Source organism: Meriones unguiculatus, chromosome 6, assembly GCF_030254825.1.
Source record: "Meriones unguiculatus strain TT.TT164.6M chromosome 6, Bangor_MerUng_6.1, whole genome shotgun sequence".
In the NCBI taxonomy this organism is placed as follows: domain Eukaryota; kingdom Metazoa; phylum Chordata; class Mammalia; order Rodentia; family Muridae; genus Meriones; species Meriones unguiculatus.
This window is the reverse complement of record NC_083354.1, coordinates 58883712-58905907: the sequence shown is the minus strand read 5'-3', so window position 1 is coordinate 58905907 and position 22196 is coordinate 58883712. Positions and strand designations below refer to the sequence as shown.

General features: G+C 38.6%; 1 pseudogene; it reads left to right on the top strand.

Moving 5' to 3' along the window:
* The first annotated feature begins 1718 nt into the window (after positions 1 to 1718).
* LOC110560613 (methionine aminopeptidase 1-like) lies at positions 1719 to 21972 on the top strand (annotated as a pseudogene).
* Positions 21973 to 22196: the final 224 nt, after the last annotated feature.

Below are 22196 nucleotides of genomic sequence, written 5' to 3'. Positions count from 1 at the left end.
AAGCAGACAGATCGCTGTAGGTGCAAGAGAGTTCCAGGACAGCCGGGGCTGTTACACAGTAGAACCCTGTCTCAAAAAACAAAAACAAAAACAAAAACAACAACAACAACAAAAAAAGATCCAGAGTCAGCATACTATCAATAATAATTTCTTTAAAAAAAAGAAAAGAAACCAAACAATGGAAAAAAATCAACATTTTTATTATTTCAGTGTTAGACAAAACAGTTTTCCATCATAATTCTAAATAATAATTTTCTTAGACTTGCATGGACTTTTTAAACTTATAACTGATGATATTATACCAAAGTTGGACATAATTAAAAATATGCCGATAACAGTTAGTAAGACTAACAGCTTCATTAAGAACTTAATGAATCAAGTTACAAAAGTACATAGACACTCCACATTGGCTTCATTTTGCCAGCCTTCCTGGGTGTGATGAGAGGGACAGGATCAGAAGGCTACTCCAGCCAAGATTCCTGTCAGAAAGGAGAGAATACCTCTGTCCTGGCATTTCTCATTTTACCCAAACAAGAAATTTGCCATCAAAATCTATTCTAAAACATTTCTTTTTAAAACATCTTGTAACTCTTCTAGTAAACTCTATGTGAAACCCCTGTTTCATCAAGATAGTCTGTAGAATCTGACAGTATTAATTAGAGGTTCTTGGGATAAATCGCTGGCCAGTGATTACTCAGACATGAGTGGTTTGGACATTTTAAAAAACATCCAGATCAAAAACAAGCTAAAAAAACAAAAACAAAAACCTGTCAAATATCTGCACCAAGTTTCTGGGCCTCAGAGACCTGTTTTTATGAAAATGATCAAAACTTAAAATCAGCCAGAAATCCTAAGCGATCTCAGGGTGGATATAGCAACTCTTCTCATCTTTCATTAGTTAGCCATAAATAAGCTTCAACTGATAACTTAAAATCTCTAGGGTTGGGATTTTCAAGATTATTAATCTAGTAATATCATCCTTATTACATTAAATTTTCTTATATATGAAAAGAGTAATCTTATATATGTCATTCAACTTAAAACAATAAGATAACAATTCTATTGTGATATTCGTATCCAAATAATGGAACTTAACTCAAAGGACCAAGTTTTAATTGCTTCATTGTACAATAAAACTTGTTAGAAGCAAGATATTTTACATTCAAAACACTTTAAAACAACACAATATATGAAATGACAAAAAAGCTTGTATTTTAACATTCATTTATCATCTTTCAGAAACGTTTATATTGAGAACTTAATGAATCAAGTTACAAAAATACATATACACTAATTCTGATTTACAGTGCCTCAACTTCTTGTAAGAAATAAAATGCCATTGTGCAATAAATAACGTGATAATTATTGTTACTAAAACAACGTTTTGAAATATCTTAAATATATTATGTATATTGCAGCTACTTATCCAGATTTTAGTGCTATAGTCAGCTTTTCTAATCACAGAAAAAGAAACATGATTCTATCTCATAGTCTCAGTATTTAATATGATCTGATAATTATACGTAAGAAATTTTGACTATGACTTGTACTCCAAATAATTAAATCATCTGAAAAATCTCAGCAGAACACTTACTCACAAGGGCTTGGCTATGATAATCTCTTCTGTGGTCCTTGTTTGAACATGATTGGCACTCAAAGCCTGTGGGTAACCTGGTCCTTGCACAGGCTCCTGACCTTCCTGTCAAGGTCCAAAGACAATGAAGCCCAGGGAGATAAACACAGAGATTTATGTCCCGCATCTTCTGCATTACAGTGCAGTACATGCCAACAGCCCATCATCGGAGCTTCCAGATAAAGATAATAGTAATTATTTCCCACACGTAAAACATATATCCTTAGCTAGCGTGAAGAGAGAGGAGATTAAAGCTACTTGGTAATACACACAAACCATGTCGCGTCCATCTAACCACCACTTCCTCTCTCCTGTTGTGCTAGAGAAAGTACACTGTTTTCTCACTGCTCTGATACACCTGACACTTACGAGGTGGAGACACAAAGATCACTGTAGTTGCACAAGGTGTTCTTGCAATTCTCCAGAGTCGATAGGTAAAAGGAAAAAAAATGCTCCTAAAATAATACAAAAGGAAATTAATCTCCTACAACCATGTAAAAATTAGGTTGCTGATATTGAGGTAAAAGTATCGTAAGTTCACTAATACTTAAATTTAAATAAGGAATGTATTTTCCTCTTAACCCATTTACTTTTGTTCCCCCTGGTGAAATTGCAAAACACTGAGAAGGGTAAAGTCTTTGATAACTTATATGAAACTGACAGAAATGATAAAGTCATAGAATATCATTTCTCAGTTGAGTCATTAATACAATTGTTATCAGTTTAACAAAACAGTTTAATTTTAGCTTTAAAGAACATTGTTTGTAATTTCATTTTTTTCTGCTTATACTTCACAATAGATAATTACAAGTGTAATCATTATTGGTCATTGGCCATTAATTTGCTTCAGTATATGTACCTCAGTGGGCAGTAATTACTGCACAGCCTTCAATAAGATATCATTAACAAAATGAGAAGACTAGAGAAAATATGTTAATTACCGTAAGTGCTCTCTGGAATAAACAGTCTAACAATTAAAATCACACTTACTTCTTGTCAGACTATATTACCCTGTGCAAAAAAGGGAAATGAAAGAGAGAAATGCTACATAATTTGAAGAAAAGGCATTTGAGGGATTAACATTATTTTCCTTTAAATCCATATCGGCAACTCTAATGCCCTAAGGTAGACAGGCATTCTTATACAGAGCAGTGATGTCTTAGAAGCTCATTGTTCACATGAAGGCAAAGTTAGCTAAGGACTGTATATACTAATTACAAGAAATATCTTTAAATTATGGAAATATTTTCATAGTCTGGGACTACTTGTAAGGCGAGTTAAATTAATTTCCTCTGGCCTGTACATAAGTAGACTAGGGAGTGTTTTAAATACACCAAACTCAGAACACAACTGACTTGATCAAGGGCAGAGACCCGAGCATGTCTTAATGTAGAACCATACAGTACATTTCTATAATAATAATAAAAAAATGGCTGTCAGAACATTTTTTTTCTAGCTTTTAATCTTCATCCCTCCAGGTGATCACTCACAACATTCTACACACGTGACTCTTCATAAACATTTGTCTCTTATCTCCAGTCACACATACATATGTTTCCTAGAGCTCTTCATTAGGGCCTCTTTAGTAGCTGGGCTTGGTGGGCCATCAGATCCAAACTGTGCAGCTGCTCCTGCTTCCGTCGTAGTGCCTTGAGCAAGGCACACCTTGTGTTCCATCATTTTTATGCAATCAGGCCTTTCCAGTTTCTCTTTCTCTGATCTAGCGGAGCCCTGTACAACCCAGGTTCTGGGAGTCCCTTAGGAAGATTTTCCTTCTGGGAGAAGGTTTTCTTACTTCAGAATCTCTGGTGGCAGGTTGCTTTCTCTCTCAGACCATCTGCTGCTTCAGAACCTTCAAACCTCCCTAGATCTAAACCATCAAATCCAACTGTATTTAAATCTGATGCTATCACTTATAGCATCATAAGACTGGCTGTAAGCAATCCGTACTTTTCACACAACCCTTCTTGAGGTCTAGGACAAGTACAACTTAAGAATATTTACAAATAGCATTTTCTAAAATGGAACCATCAGAAATAACGTCAAAAACGACACCCTAGAGGTTCCATATAGATTGCAATTCCACTGTTTTTTTTTTTAATACTTACTTAGAAATTTGAACAACCACATGAATTTCACCGTTTGGATAGTCATTTAAAAGGGCTATTAATGGTGATAATTCACTGTAACTTCCAACTCTAATGAATTATCAGTGCATCAAAATAAAACTGGTATAGATGGAAATATGAAGTCATTTGATCTTCAACCTCCTCCTACAGTTCCTTGATTTCTAGATTCACCCTCCACTCTTAAAATTTTTAAAGTCTGATACCTATATGAAAACACTCAGATCTCTATGTAACATGTGTTGATGTCTCACAAATCTAAAAACAGATGAAATGTCTTTATATTTTGTAAGAATGATTCTTCTGCAAACATACATATCAGTGAGACGATGGAAAAAATCATATTACAAAGTAAAATTGTGTTGTGCTCACAAGCATGTTTACTATGACAAAAAGCATGAGATAAGCAACAAACCTGCAGGCAGAACACATTGCTAAATAATACTTTCCAGTACCAGTGCATTCTGAAATATAATGCAGATTCCTATCTCCTCATTTCTTTTGGCTGGAGGTTGTATGTGCATGCCCACTGGGTGATGCCAAATGACATGAGGGTCAGAGAAGCAGTGCACAGCCACCAGCCCACTGGAAATGGGCTGAAGGACAAATGAGCATCTGCTTTTAACCAACATTTTTTTATGGTTGTAAATTTTTTTTAATTTTAATTTTTATTAATTACAATTTATTTCTTTTGTATCCTACCTGAACCTCCCTCCCTCTTCCCCTACCAATCCCACCCTCCCTCCCTCTTATCTACCCATGCCCCTCCCCCAGTCCACTGATAGGGGAGGTCCTCCTCCCTTTCTATCTGATCCTAGTCTATTAGGTCTCATCAGAGTGGCTGCATTGTCTTCCTCTGTAGCCTGGTGAGGCTATACCCCTCTCAGGTGAAGATGATCAAAGAGCAGGCCACTCAGTTTATGTCAGAGACAGTCCCTGTTCCCATTACTAGGGAACCCACTTGGACACTGAACTGCCATGGGCTACATCTGTGCAGGGGTTCTAGGTTATCTCCATGAATAGTCCTTGGTTGGAGTATCAGTCTCAGAAAACACTAACCAGCATTTTTTTAAGATTAATTTATTTTCACATATGGGTTCTCTATCTGTAGGCCACTTGCATACCAGAAGAAGACATCAGATCCCAGTATAGATGGTTATTAGACACCATGTAGTTGCTGGGAATTGAACTCAGAATCTCTGGAAGAGCAGACAGCGCTCTCAACCGCTGAGCCATCTCTCCAGCCATTATCCAACATTTTTCATGGTACTTGTTTCTGCACTTATTATATCATGACCAATATTACTTTTAGAAAATCATAAAAGGCTGTACATATCAGAATATCAACACTAATAGCAATTGTTTGTTTATTGCTTAAATACAGGTCAATTTTGTAATGACAGCATTTTAAGAAAAGAAAATCTTTGTTAGTTTAAGAAAAACTGGGTTGGGAGACTCATTGACTTCAAAAGATACTGTTTCAGTTAGGGTTCGTATTGCTGAGATAAAACACCATGGTCAAAAAAAAAAACAAGTCGGGGAGTAGGTTTACTTGGCTTACACTTCCATGTTGCTGTTCATCACCACAAGAAGGCAGGGCGGGAACTCAAGCAGGAACCTGGAGGCAGGAGCTGATGCAGAGGGCCATGGAGTTGTGCTGCTTCCTGGCTTGCTCCTCATGACTTGCCCAGTCTACTTTCTTACAGAACTCAGCCCTGGGATGGCACCACCTACAATGACCTGGGCCCTCCCCTATTGATCACTAGTTGAGAAAATGTGTCATACCTGGGTCTCATGTAGACAGTTCCTCAACTGAGGCTCGTTCTACTCTCATGACTCTAGCTTGTGGCACACAGAACCAGCCAGTACAGACATCATTTCCAGTACAGAAAAGTTAATTTCTGCCTCTCATTGCCATTATACATTTGGGTAATGTTGGGAAAACACAGCATTTCACTGACGCTTCCTAAATTATGACATACTATAGCGTAAACATGTTCCTTGGAAAATAACATAAGCATAATGTTTAATTAATTGGCTTTTTGATACTTTTATTTGCCTTGACTAATATTATTTTAAACAGCCACAAGTCCTCTAATACAGGGCAAAGGCTCTCTGCTAAATCAATTTCCACCCTTCAGATACTGAAGAAACTTTAATAATATCCCATACTGTCTCTCCATACTTAACTGGATCATCTTGACAAATATGTCCGACATTATAAACTCTTTAGCTCTTTGAGGGACGTTAGCTTTTTTTTTTTTAAGCCTGCTGACATTCCAGTCACAACAGAGGTTACTGTGATTTACACTTAAATTAAACATAAAACCATCACTATGAAGATAAAACGGTAAAGCCTCAAGCTACAAATGCAGAGAAGATAGGCAATGCTGGACAGAAAGCTCAGTACAGTCTTCTCCCTCTCAGCTGGGATTGGCTGTCCCTAGAGAATCTCTCTCAGAGTCATTCCACTGAGAGTTGGACACTGTGTTCAGAGTACCTCTAAGTGTAAAAGCATGCTGGAAAAAATGGTCAAGATGTTTCTGTTTCTTTGTTTTTCAAAACAGGGTTTTTCTGTGTAGTCTAGGCTGTCCTGGACTCACTTTGGGGTCCAGGCTGGCCTCGAACTCATAGAGATCAGCCTGCCTCTGCCTCCCTGAGTGCTGGGATTACAGGCATGCACCAAGGTGTCTGGCTCATGAGTTTTAAGTAAGAAAATAGTATCTTGTTCACTCTTCCCTTTGTGTCTGCATTAGGATTTTACATTTTATGGTCCCTTATTCCATTTTCACCTGACAGGTGTGGAAACCAAGACTTCATGCCAGTGTCCTAAGGGTAGGAGAAACAGATAGAACCCATCTACTCTCCACACAGTAAGGTCCCTGTCAGTGGCAGTTTTCCACTGTGCTCTTCTCATCCCTCCATGAAAGTTCTTTTTAGGAAAATGAACGACTTGCTTAGCGACATGCCTCCTGAGAACTTCTGCCTTGCCACCTTCCCCATCCTACTTCACTCCAGTTCAGTCTGCAGATTTGACTTATGTCACCTATTTTGCTCTGAATATTTTTTCTGCATTTATTCTGTTACCTTCTCCTCAGTCAGGTGTTTGCATACCTGTAGGATTGTCTTTATGCTATGAAATTATCTACCTTTGACCAGACTGTATCCCTTCAAGACAAAATATTGGCTTTAACCATTCTTTTTTTCTCATAACTTAATGTAAGTTCTCAAAAATAAATATATGGATAACTAAACAAATGACAGAAGCTGCTGTATTTTAAATCACATTAAATGAAATAAAATTCCCAATTTCTGACACCCTTACTGAAGTAAGTCCATTTTTTTCATGTTGTTATATTAGAATAATAACTTCAATGTCTTCTATTTACTTACAATACAATTTTTAATTTTTTTCATTTTATGTTATGCATATTGGTAGTGTGTGTGTGTGTGTGTGTGTGTGTACCACTTGCATGCCTGGTGTCCACAGAGGCCATAAGAGGGTGCTGGACACACCTAAGAACTGGACCTACATACAGCCGTAACCCACCATATAGGCACTGGAAATCAAATCCAGGTCCTATGGGAGACCAGCCTATATCCTTAACCACTGAGCTATCTCTCCTGCTCCTATATCTTTCTAGAATAAGTTTGCCTAAACCAGTAATCAAAGGCAACAGTTTTAGAACACAACTGTTAAAATAAATGCCCCCAGTGCTTTTCTTTATGAAGTGTTCCAAGTTAATTTTCTCTAGTAGAACATGTAGAAATCTCTAAATATAGTCCGTCAAGCATTCTTCTTAAAATTATTTATTGAACATTGAGTATGTAGCAGAAAAAAACAAGTTTTGGTGATAAAAATAACAAATCAGCTTCCTAGAGAAGGAAAACTTTCATTGGAAAATTAATAATGCGCTTAAGTAGTAGAAAAAATAAAGGGAGAGAAGGCCCAAGTACCAAGTGGTTCTATACAAAGCCATAGAGATGAAGATCAAAAAGTGTAGATAGGGAACATGAGGACCCCTGCACAAATGGAACATAAAAGGCAGGAGACCTGAAACTTAAAAGAGATGCTACTGGACAATAGGAGGCAACAGTTTAGAAAAGTTATGATCAACAGAAAAATTTATTCCAACATAGAAAGTTACCTCTAAAACATGCACATTCACATCCTGGTAGTATACCAGGATTTGAACACTTCACTCTAGAAAGAAAAAGCAATATTTCTTGGCTTCTTTCTGAAAGCTGTTGGAACTAACCAATTATTTATTCAGCACTTTGATCTCGGACTTCTCTTAACAACTTACTCTTTCCTATCCTCATTTACTTATTTCATATTTTTTAAATGTTTTCTTCTTAGACATCATTTTAGCTTCTGGGATTCCTCACTCAGGATGAACTTTTCTAGTTCCCACCATTTGCCTGTAAATTTCATGATTTCCTTGTTTTCAATTGTTGAGTAGTATTCCATTGTGTAAATGTGCCACAATTTCTGTATCTATTCCTCAGTTGAGGGACATCTGGGTTGTTTCCAGATTCTGGCTATTATAAATAAAGTTGCTACAAACATGGTTGAGCAAATGTTATTGTTGTGCACTTGAGGGTTCCCCTTTCTGCACATCTTCTCCAGCATGTATTGTCACTTGAGTTATTCATCTTAGCCATTCTGATGGGTGTAAGGTGAAATCTGAGGGTCCTTTTTATTTGCATTTCCCTGGTGACTAAGGATGTTGGTCATTTCTCTAAGTGTTTCTCTGCCATTCGATATGACAGAGAAACAGGTTTTATTTCATTGGTTAGAACTTTTACTGCACTGAGCAAGAACTTCACTCATACCATTCAGATTTCCCTGTGTAGGGAATGGTGATTCCCAGTCCATGGGTCTTCACAAGTCAGATAACTTAAAATAATCCCACACAGGCATGCTCACAGATCAAGCTGATCTAGACAATCCCTCATTGAGACTTTCATCCCATGAGATTATAGATTATAAAACTAATCATCACAGTGATTTGACTAAATTCTAATTTCAAATTATTTACTACAATATGTTTTATTTATAAAACAGCATTTAAACAGTTGCTTCTTTGATACTTCCTTTTGTAGCTTACGTCTGAAGCTCTTCTCTTATTTTAAAATATGCATCGATTTTTATGATTTGTTTTCTTTTTTCATAATACCAAATTTCATTAAACATAAATATTAATTACTCTGAATATCTCTAAACAATATCAATGACCTTTTCTAAGCAAAAAAAAGGGCAGTCTGTACATTTAATCACTAGCAGAATAAAACAGAATCCATGCTATCATTTCATATATAATTTTTTAAGGTATAGCCATATGTCTGTTTGGTGAGTGTATGACATGTGTGTGTGGAGGTATCCAGGGAGGCCAGAAGAGGGTGTCAGATCTCTAGGAGCTAGATTTACAAGGAGCTTTGGATGCTACTGGTGTTGAGAACTGAATTTTAGCTTTACTCTTGAAGGGAACACTTAACATATTTTCTGTTTGTAATGCTCTGAATTTCTTTTTATTAAAAAAAGCTCATGCAAATAATTGATCATTATTTGAAAACAATGTAGAGGCTACAAAGAGAATTCTGAGAAATCAAGTCTTCAGGGAGACCAGCAAGTCTTCTTAAGCACTGGTTCATCTTTCCAGCCCACAATTTCATATATCACACGAAACGGAATTCTGTGTTTTTCCAGGACATTGACTAACATTGCTGTCAATATCACAGTGAAGATGATAGTTTAAAAGTTTTCTCAGTTACACGCTGTATGCTGATGTTCGTTAACTGAAAAGCATTTAAATAACTGGTAAATGTGGTTTATGTATTTCTTTGTGTTTATATGTGTATATATGTGTTTACATATTTGTGTGTACATGAATGTGTCAATATATGCACCCATAAGTGTGCACACACATGCATTTGTGTGTGTATAGGCCAAAGATCGATACTGTGTACCTTCCTTAATTACTCTCCACCTTTTTTATTTTTTAAAGATAAAATCTCTTGTTGAGCCTGCAGCTCACCAGTTCAGCTAGTCTGTCTGGTGAATGAGCACCACTGTCTTGTCTCCCCACACACCTGCCTCCCAGCCCTCATGCTGGACTTACAAACACACAACACCACATCTGAATCTTGGTTTTTGTGTGTGTGATGGCAGGAGGTTTGCTCTCTGAACACTTTCTAGTCTCTAAATGTGTTTTCGATTAATAACAGTCAATTACTTGATAGATATATATTTTATAGAAAGAAACTCAAAGAAGGTAAACTTACAAACAAAAAATACATTAAAGCCTTTTTTTTAAGGATGAAATCTAAGGTTGCAATTTTTAACAAAAATAATGGTTTACACTTAGGAAATGGCTCAGTGGCTAAAGCATGAGAAGTCTTTAACTCATTTGTTCTGTATCCTGTGTCACGGACTTTTTAATAGCCAAGTTGAGATATCATATATGTCTCAAACCATATGTTCTGCTGTCTGAATATGTATGCATACATGTAATAATAATTGTTTAAGAAAAAAATAAATTTTGCTTCAAGGGTTCAAAATAAATAAGATAACTTGGATGGGTACGAAGTGGGTCCAGGAGAAGACTGAATATGAGCAAAGTTCTTTCTACAAAATCCTCAAAGAGCTGATAAAAAAATAAAAAAGCTTAAAAATAAATACAGGATGCAAATTACATGTATGTATATAATTATAGTATATCCTACAAATAAATATATATGTTAATGCATCCATTGAATTTTAAAAGAACTCCCATGTAAACATCTTTAGCAATCTTCTAACAGCCATTCACAAGAATAAAATTTACTTAAACACAGTATTTACAGGGAGTTTCCTTGAATGATTCAGTTTTTCTGTGTGTGTGTGTGTGTGTGTGTGTGTGTGTGTACATATACATATATATGAAAAAATCTGCAGTGTGGTTCCATTAAGAGAAGTCTATGATGTGATATGAAATACTTATATTCTCAGGAGTATTGTCTCATTTGACATTATCACTAATAAATATAAGAAATATCTCACTTGAAAGATTACTTATTACAAATAAAGCTGCTACAAACATGGTTGAGCAAATGTCCTTGTTCTGTGCTTGAGCCTCTTTTGAATATATGCATAGGAGTGGTATGGCTGGATTTTGAGAAAACACTACTCCTAGTTGTCTGAGAAGATGCCAGATTGCTTTCCAGAGTGGTTGTACAAGTTTTCATTCCCACCAGCAGTGGAGGAGGATTCCCCACCTCTACAGCATGTGATGTCACTTGAGTTTTTGATATTAGCCATTCTGATGGATGTAAGCTGAAATCTCAGGGTCGTTTTGATTTGTATTTCCCTAATGGCTAATGATGTTGAGTATTTCTTTAAGTGTTTACCTGCCATTCGATATTCCTGTACAGAGAGTGCTTTATTTAGCTCTGTTCCCCATTTTTTAAGTAGATTACAGGGTTTGCTGTTTCACAGCTTCTTTAGTTCTTTAAATATACTGGATATTAGCCCTCTGTCAGATAAAGGGTTGGTGAAGATTCTTTCCCAATCTGTAGGCAGTCACTTTGTTTTGATGACGGTGTCCTTTGCTTTACAGAAGCTTTTCAGTTTCATGAGGACCATTTATTGATTGTTGCTCTTAGAGCCTATGCTGTTGGTGTTCTGTTCAGGAAGTTTTCTCCTGTACCAATGAGTTCTAGGGTATTCCCCACTTTTTTGTTCTAGCTGATTTAATGTGTCTGGTTTTATGTTGAGGTCTTTGATCCACTTGGACTTCAGTTTTGTGCAGTGTGATAAGTATGGATCTATTTGCATTTTTCCTCATATAGACATCCAGTTGGACCAGCACCATTTGTTAAAGATGCTATCTTTTTTCCATTGCATGGTTTTGGCATCTTTGTCAAAAATCACTGGTTTATTTCTGGGTCTTCTGTTCGGTTCCATTGATCCATCATTCTGTTTCTATGCTAGTACCATGCAGTTTTTATTACTGTTGCTCTATAGTACAGCTTGAGATCAGGGATGGAGATACCTCCAGAAGATCTTTTATTGTAGAGGATTGTTTTAGCAATTCTGGGTTTCTTGTTATTCCATATGAAGTTGAGAATTTTTTTCCAGGTCTGTAAAGAATTGTGTTGGTAATTTGATGGGAATTGCATTGAATCTGTAGATTGCTTTTGGTAAGATGGCCATTTTTACTTCGTTAATCTTGCCAAGCAGTGAGCATGGGAGATCTTTCCATCTTCTGATATCTTCAAAGCTGGAAACAGCCCAGATACCCCTCAACTGAAGAATGGATGCAGAAATTGTGGTACATCTACACAATGGAGTATTACTCTGTAAATAAAAATTAAGGAAATCAGGTAATGGTGGGACCTGGAAAGGATCATCCTGAGTGAGCTGTCCCAGAAGCAGAAAGACACACATGGTATATACTCACTCATATAGACATAGAACATAGGATAAACCTACTAAAATCTGTACATCTAAAGAAACTAATCAAGAGAGAGGACCCTGACAAAAATGCTCAATCCCCATCCTGAAAGCCAAAGAGGATGGACATCAGAAGAAGAAGAAAATAGGAAAGTAGGTTCCTAGGAACCTACCACACAGGTCCCCTGAAACGCTCTGCCCTGCAGACTATCAAAGCAGACACTAAGACTTATGGCCAACTGTTGGGCAGAGTGCATGGAATCTTATGTAAGAAGTGGGAAATAGTAATATCTAGAGAGGACAGGAACCCCACAAGAAGAGCAACAGAACCAGAAAATTTGAACACAGGGGTCTTCCCAGAGACTCATAATCCAACCAAGTAGTAGGCATGGAGATAACCTAGAACCCCTGCACAGATGTAGCCCATGGCAGTCAGTGTCCAAGTGAGTTCCATAGTAATGGGAACAGGGACTGTCTCTGACATAAACTGAGTGGCCTGCTCTTTGATCATCTTCACCTGAGAGGGGTGTAGCCTCACCAGGCTACAGAGGAAGACAATGCAGCCACTCTGATGAGACCTAATAGACTAGGATCAGATAGAAAGGGAGGAGGACCTCCCCTATCAGTGGACTTGGGGAGGGGTATGCGTGAAGAAGGGGGAGGGAGGGTGGGACCAGGAATGGAAGAGGGAGGGGCTTATGGGGGGATACAAAGTGAATAAAGTGTAATTAATAAAATAAAATAATTTTTTTTAATTTTTCATCAATTACACTTTATTCATTCTGCATCCCCCCATAAGCCCCTCCCTCCTCCCTTCCCAATCCCACCCTCCCTCCTCCCTCTGCATGCATGCCACTCCCCAAGTCCACTGATAGGGGAGGTTCTCCTCTCCTTTCTGATCTTAGTCTATCAGTTCACATCAAAAGTGGCTGCATTGTCCTCTACTATGGCCTGGTAAGGCTGCTCCCCCCCAGGGGGAGGTGATCAAAGAGCAGGCCAATCAGATTATGACAGAGGCAGTCCCTCTTCACATTACTATGTAACCCAATTGGACTCTGAACTGCCCTCGGCTACATCTGTGCAGGGGTTCTGGGTTATCTCTATGAATAGTCCTTGGTTGGAGTATGAGTCTCTGGGAAGTTCCCTGTGTTCAAATTTTCTGGTTCTGTTGCTCTCCTTGTGGAGACCCTGTCCTCTCCAGCTCTTACTATTAAAAAAACAATAAAAAGAAAGATTACTTATTGATGGGCTAGAAAAATATCTCAGTGATTAAAGAGCATATTGCTCTTCCAGAGGACCTGAGATGGGTTTCTTCCCAGCACTCACCTTGGGTGATGTTTACCATAGGATAACTCCAGATTCAGGTGATCTGACACCCTGTTGTGGCCTCAGTGGGCCCCTGCACACGAATGTACATTCCCATACACAGACACACACAGATACACACAATTTAAAACTAAAAAATAAGGCCCCATCCATTATGCCACTCTGGAAGTCCTTGGAGTTCAAACCCCGAGTCTGAAATAGAACATAAGGCAGAAATGCCCAGATCCAATTCTACCACTTTTCCTACTGTCAGTGACCACACCCAGGGTTTAACTCCAAAAACAGGTGGAGTCACACACACAAACACACACACACACACACACACACACACACACACAAAGATAAAGGAGAAAAAAAAACTGGGTTAAAAACCTTGAAAGCCAGCCAGTGTTATCCGCATCCCCCTACCACCCACTGAACTGCCCTAAGCCTGTATGGAATCCAAAGCAGAACTTCAGAAGAAACTCCCAGAACCAGTGTGCCATTTTACCCAACTCTCAACCCCTCCCACTGAGAGACCAGAAAAACCACATGGATCCTAATCTAGAACCCTGCTTAAAAAACACCCAGAGACAGAACATTCCCTTGCCTGCTCAGCTATCAACAACTGCACCCACCATCTTGACATAGAACCACCTGGAGTCTAAAACCAGAAGCCCAGAGCAGCCACAACACTGAAAGCTGAGTGTCAGGAATCTGCTCTACAACCTGACAGGTTCAGGTAGCAGCAAAGATCTAAGCATGCACTCAACAAAGGTAAGACCAGATAGCCATACCAAGAAGTACCATAAATATCCTAAATCCAGGTCCGTACGACCCATCATAAAAACACACTAAAAAAACATGTCTATATATCTACTGTAGAAACTAGCACCCCCACCACAATACTCTTTGAGATAATGATGCACAAAACAAGAAATTCAAAATAGCAATTAAAACTATATTCAAGGAGCTAAAAGATGATATGAATAAATGAATGAATGAAAACACAGTAGAATGAAAAGTGAAAATAATTCATGATATAAAAACAGAACTTAATAAAAAGATAATTTCTAAAGAAAAGCCAAACTGAAATAAACCTCAACTTAAAGAACTCAGGAAATTAAGCAAAAAGCTCAGAGGAATGGCTCACCAATAGGTTGGATGAAATGGAAGAGAAAATAATTGGCCTCAAAGGCAAGATAGAAGAAATTGATCAATCAGAGAAAATGTTAAATCAAAAAATAAAAAAAGGAACAAAACATCTGGGACACAATGAAAAGATAAAGCCTAAGAATAGTAGGTATACATAAAGAAGAAAGGATAAAGGCCATAAAATATTTCCAATAAAATCATAGAAAAAATTTAATCTAAAAAAATATGTATAGGCTTGTTAAAATGCAAGGAGAAAACATACAGGACCAGAAAATACAATTCTCATGTCACATAATAATCGAAACAGTAAATGCAGAGTGCAGGGAATCTTATGAAAAAAGTGGGAAGCAGTAAGATCTGGAGAGAACAGGAACTCCACAAGGAGAGCAACAGAACCAAAAAATCTGAGCGCAGGGGTCTTCCCTGAGACTGATACTCCAACCAAGGACTATGCATAGAGATAACCTAAGACCCCTGCACAGATGTAGCCCATGACAGTTTAGTATCCAAGTGGGTTCCATTGTAATAGGAACAGGGACTGTCTCTGACATGAACTGATTGGCCTGCTCTTTAATTACCTCCCCCTGAGGGGGAAGCAGCATTACCAGGCCACAGAAGAAGACAAGGCAGCCACTCCTGATGAGACCTAATTGACTAGGATCAGAAGGAAGGAAAAGAAGACCCCCCCATCAGTGGACTTGGGGAGGGGCATGCATGCAGAGGGTGGAGGAAGGGAGGGATTGGGATAGGACAAGGGACGTAACCACAGGGGGGATACAAAGTGAATAACAATAACGTGTAATTAATAAAGAATTAAAAAAACATTGTGTCAAGGTAGAAATTAAGAAGGGAATTTTAAAATTCTGAGAATTGGATTAAAATGGAAACACAACGTATTTATATAAGGGACGTGATGGAACAGTAATAAGAGGAAAATTTGTAACATTAAATACCTACATCAAAACTATGTAGGTCCCATATTAATAACTCAATGCTGCTCCTTAATGTCTTGTAAAAAAAAAAAAAGTAAAGAAAAAACCAACACTCCAAAATAGTAAATAGGAAGAGAAAATAAAAGCTAATGCTAAAATTAATAAATTAGAAAGAAAAAAAACACAAAAACATCAATGAAAGCGAGGTTCGTTTCTTTGAAAAGTTTAACAGGAGTTACACATTTATCCAAATTAACCAAGAGAAAAAGAGAGAAAATTTGAATCAATAAAATCATAGATGAAAGGGAAATATTGCAGCAAATGATACAGAGAAAATTCAAAGAATTCTATAGACATACTTTTAAAAAAAGATCTATACTGCCCTAAACTGAAAAACCTAAAGGAAACTGATTAATTAATTACTTGATAAATATAATCTACCAAAATAAACTCTTGATGAAATGAATAATTTAAACCAATCCATAACAGCCAATGAGACAGAAGCAGTGATATAAATATCTCCCAACTGAAAATAAACCCATGTCCACATGGATCCAGCACAGAGTCTTCCAGATCTTCAAAGAAGAACGTCAATAACTCTTCAAGTTAGTCAATACAATGGAAAAGGGAGGAGAATTTCAAAGCTGTTTTTATGAAATCAGGATTAATTTTAAAACCAAATATTCAGCAACAACAAAATCATCAGCCAGTCTCTCCCATGACTAAATGTTATTGTCTGATTCATAAAGCATAGAGTCACATTCCTTTCCAGACTTGAAAGACACAAAACATCTCAAAGCATCTCACGAATACATATAAAATCATTTCAAAAAATAATGTTTCATATCTAGGCATGGTTGTGCACAACTTTAATCCTAGCACTTGAGAGGCAAAGGCAGGCAGATTTCTCTAAGTTCCAGGCCAGCCTGGTCTATATAGAGTCCCATTGTGACAGAGTGAGACTTTGTGTCAAGATAGAGAGAGAGAGAGAGAGAGAGATAGTAGATAGACAAACAAACAGATAGATAGATAACTTTTACTTTTTGTTATATCTACTGTGCTTTCACCAACTCCTTTCCAGTTACCCCCATAGCAATTTTCCAACTATGATAACTACATGTACCTTGTTTTTAAACCCACTGAATCCACTCGGTAGTGCCTGTCTGTGCATGAGTACAGGGACATAAACTAAGGCACGGATAGCTTCTCAGGGACCGCATCCCTGAAGAAAATTAACTCCTTTTTCCAATGGCCACCGACAGCCAATATAGCATGGAGCCTCCTGAGACCCTCCTTCTTCCATTCTGGCATTTTAGATGGCTTGATCTTACAAGGCCAAACAGCTTACACAACCTGGAGAGAAACATAGTCACAACCACTGTGGATCCATGTGTAAAACAGCCCTATCATGTCCGGAAAACAGTATCACTGCAGTCATTCATGACCTCTGCCCTTTATAATCTCTCTGCCCTGACTTCTAGGATGATCTCTCAGCCTTGAAGGAGGGAGGAGGTGATATAAATATTCTATTTAGAACTAAGCTCTCTACAATCTGTAACTCTTGCCATATTTACCACTCTGGGTCTCTGTATTCATCATCATTTACAGACCTCATGACGGCTGAACATCACACTAGTCAATGAATTTAAGGATAAGTACTTGCCACAAAATTTGAAAATCTAAATGAAATGGACAATTTTCTTGATCTAATTGACTTACCAAAGTTGAATCAGGACCAGGTAAATCAACTAAATAGTCCTATATCCCCCAAAGAAATAGAAGGGGTCATCAAAAGTCTCCCATCCATAAAAAGGCCAGGACCAGATAGCTGCAGCGCAGAATTCTACCAGACCTTCAAAGAAGAGCTAACTCCAATTCTCTTCAAACTATTCCACAAAATAGAAACAGAAGGAACATGACCAAACTCATTCTATGAAGTCACAGTCACCTTGGTACCTAAACCTCACAAAGACTCAACAAAGAAAGAGAATTTCAGGCCAATCTCTCTTATGAACATTGATGCAAAAATACTTAACAAAATACTTGCAAACCTAATACAAAAACATATCAAAGATATTATCCACTATGACCAAGTAGGCTTCATCCCAGGTATGCAGGGGTGGTTCAATATACGGAAATCCAACAATTTGATCCAGCATATTAACAAACTGAAAGAAAAAAAAACACATGATAATCTCCGTAGATGCTGAAAAAGCATTTGACAAAATCCAACATCCATTCTTGTTTAAAGTATTGGAGAGATCAGGGATACAAGGCACATATCTAAACATAGTAAAGGCGATATACAGCAAGCCTATAGCCAACATCAAACTGAACGGAGAGAAACTTAAAGCAATCCCACTGAAATCAGGGACAAGACAAGGCTGCCCATTCTCCCCATATCTCTTCAACATAGTGCTGGAAGTCCTTGCTAGAGCAATAAGACAGTTGAAGGAGATCAAGGGGATACAGATTGGAAAGGAAGAAGTCAAATTATCACTATTTGCAGATGATATGATAGTTTACATGAGTGACCTCAAAAACTCTACCAGGGAACTCCTACAGCTGATAAACACCTTCAGCAAAGTGGCCGGATACAAAATTAACTCAAAAAAATCAGTAGCCCACCTGTATACAAAAGATAAAAGGGCTGAGAAAGAAATTAGAGAAACAACACCCTTCACAATAGCCACAAATGACATAAAGTACCTTGGTGTAATCCTAACCAAGCAAGTCAAAGACTTGTATGAAAAAAATTTCAAGTCTCTGAAGAAAGAATTAGAAGAAGATATGAGAAGATGGAAAGATCTCCCATGCTCATGGCTTGGCAGGATTAACAGTAAAAATGGCCATCTTACCAAATACAATCTACAGATTCAATGCAATTCCCATCAAATTACCAACACAATTCTTTACAGACCTGGAAAAAAAATTCTCAACTTCATATGGAATAACAAGAAACCCAGAATTGCTAAAACAATCCTCTACAATAAAAGATCTTCTGGATCTTTTATCTCCATCCCTGATCTCAAGCTGTACTGTAGAGCAACAGTAATAAAAACTGCATGGTACTGGCATAGAAACAGATTGGTGGGTCAATGGAACCGAACAGAAGACCCAGAAATAACCCCACACACTTACAGACACCTGATTTTTGACAAAGATGCCAAAACCATACAATGGAAAAAAAGATAGCATTTTCAACAAATGGTGCTGGTCCAACTGGATGTCTACATGTAGAAAAATGCAAATAGATCCATACTTATCACCCTGCACAAAACTCAAGTCCAAGTGGATCAAAGACCTCAACATAAAACCAGACACATTAAATCGGCTCGAAAAAAAAGTGGGGAATACCCTGGAACTCATTGGTACAGGAGAAAACTTCCTGAACAGAAGACCAACAGACAGGCTCTAAGAGCAACAATCTAATAAATGAGACCTCATGAAACTGAAAAGCTTCTGTAAAGCAAAGGACACCGTCATCAAAACAAAGAGACTGCCTACAGATTGGGAAAGAATCTTCACCAACCCTTTATCTGACAGAGGACTCATATCCAGTATATATAAAGAACTAAAGAAGCTGAAAAGCAGCAAACCAAGTAATCCACTTAAAAAATGGGGAACGGAGCTAAACAGAGAACTCTCTGTAGAGGAATATCGAATGGCAGAGAAGCATTTAAAGAAATGCTCGACTTCATTAGCCATTAGGGAAATGCAAATCAAAATGACACTGAGATTTCACTTTACACCATCAGAATGGCCAAGATGAAAAACTCAATTGACAACACATGCTGGAGAGGTTGTGGAGAAAGGGGAACCCTTCTCCACTGCTGGTGGGAATGTAAACTTGTACAACCACTTTGAAAATCAATCTGGTGCTTTCTCAGACAACTAGGAATAGCGCTTCCTCAAGATCCAGCCATACCACTCCTAGGCATATACCCAAAAGAGGCTCAAGTACACAAAAAGGACATTTGCTCAACCATGTTTGTAGCAGCTTTATTTGTAATAGCCAGAAGCTGGAAACAGCCCAGATGCCCCTCAACTGTAGAATGGATGCAGAAATTGTGGTACATTTACACAATGGAGTATTACTCTGCAATGAAAAATAAGGAAATCATGAAATTTGCAGGTAAATGGTGAGACCTGGAAAGGATCATTCTGAGTGAGTTTTCCCAGAAGCAAAAGACACACACAGTATATACTCACTCATATAAACATACAACATAGGATAAACCCACTAAAATCTGTACAACAAACTAAGCAAAAGTGAGGAACCTAACTAAAATGCTCAGTCCCCATCCTGAAAGGCAAAGAGGATGAACATCAGAGGCAGAAGAAAACAGGAAACAACCTAGGAACCTGCTACAGAGGGCCTCTGAAAGGCAGAAGAAGAAAACAGGAAACAACCTAGGAACCTGCCACAGAGGGCCGCTGAAAGCCTCTGCCCTGCAGACTATCAAAGCAGATGCTGAACCTGATGGCCAACTGTCAGTCAGAGTGCATGGAATTAAGAAGTGGGAAAGTAAGAAGTGGGAAATAGCAAGAGCTGGAGAGGACAGGGTCTCCACAAGGAGAGCAACAGAACAAGAAAATTTGAACACAGGGAACTTCCCAGAGACTCATACTCCAACCAAGGACTAGGCATGGAGATAACCTAGAACCCCTGCACAGATGTAGCCCATGGCAGTTCAGTGTCCAAGTGGGTTACATAGTAATGGGAAAAGGGACTGCCTCTGACATAATCTGATTGGCCTGTTCTTTAATCACCTCACCCTGAGCGGGGAGCAGCCTTACCAGGCCACAGAAGATGACAATGCAGCCACTTCTGATGAGAACTGATAGACTAAGATCAGAAAGAAGGAGAGGAGGACCTCCCCTATCAGTGGACTTGGGGAGGGGCATGCATTCAGAAAGGGGAGGGAGGGTGGGATCTGGAGGGGAGAAGGGAGGGGTTTATGGGGAGATACAAAATGAATAAAGTGTAATTAAGAAAAGTTAAATAAAAAATTTAAAAAAAGAAAAAAGATAAGTACTTATCAGTTTAATATCGTGCCCGTTTAACAGAATCGTAGCAGAAAACTCTCCGCAAAGCCCTATGACCTACCCTGCCATGAGTTTTTGGCCCAGTGCCTTAATCAATGTTCTATTGCTATGAAGAGACACCATGACAATGATAACTCTTAACAGTGGGGGTGGGGATGTCTCTGACTCTTTTGCCTGCCCTTAGGACACTTTTCCTCCTACTGGGTTGCCTCGCCCAGTAGGTGGTGCTGGAAAGGTAGCTGAGAGTTCTACACCTAGGTCAGCAGGCAGGAGAAAGAAAAAGAGAATGACCAGACCTGGCATGGGCATTTGAAACCCCAAAGTCCACCCCTTTGACACACTTCCTCCAACAAAGCCATCTCTACTACAACAAGGCCACTCCTCCTAATCCCTGTCAAATAGCGCCACCCCTCCCCCAATAGCCAAGAATTCAAATATATGAGCCTATGAGGGTCATTCCTATTCAAACAACCAAAAACCAGTTAATGGTACCAGGCATGAATAACTACTGGAGAAATTAGTTGTGCTGTACACTTAGCAGGCATTGCAAGATATTTCTAGCCTTCTCTCCTGAATGATTATATTTTCCCAAAGTCCTGTTGTACCCCAGTGAACGAAGTCATCTGCCATGGAATTCCAGACAGACATTGTTTGCAAGAAATCAATGTTGTTCGTGTGATCATTCTGACATCGCTGTACAAATGATTATTGCAGCAGCCTGAATGGGAACTTTTTGTTGGAGATGGGTTTGAAGGAGCACAGAAACTAGTTCGAGCTAAATTCAAATGGCTTATGCAAGCCATCAATGCAATGAAACCTGGTGGTGTTTGTAAAGAGACATGGGGAAGATTGTTCAGAGACATGCCCGGCCAGATAGATTTTCAGTAGTTCGAAGGTACGTGGGCATGGAATCCATGAGCTGTTCCAAACAGGCCTCAATGTACCATACTGTGCCAGAAATAAGCAAGATGCTGTCATGAAGTCGCACCACATATATCCGGTTGAGCCGATGATTTGTGAAGGTGGATGGCAGGATGAAACTGAACAGATGGTTGGACGGCGGGGACAGGAGAGCGAAAGCAATCTGCTCAGTTTGAGCACACCCGGCTGGTCATGGATAGGCCTCACACGGAGACTCAGCTGCTGAAGGCTTCCTTTCACGTCCGTTTTCATTTCTCCCAAGATGCCACATCTCAGGACCTTCTTGCTGTGCTGTGCATTTCATGGAAAGGAAGGGCTCTTTTTTACCATTTGTTTTATTTTAACTGTGGATGGGGAAGGAGTGCAACCCATGGTGTGTGTCCTCACGAGGGTTTGGGGGCTTTCTTGTTTGGTTGAGTTTTTTTCCTGGGGGCGGGGGAGGGGTGCTGTTGTTTTTGTCCTAAAAAAAAAAAAGCTGAGAAGAATGAGAGCAGTGTGGCTCGATTCTTTTCAAGCTCACACCCTCAATTCTCTGTACCTGTGTTTTCTTATTTACCTCTTGGGCATGTTCATATAAAACTCCTTCTGATTGCTTTTGATCACTGCATCAAACCTTTGATCAAGGGCCAGATGCCTTCCAG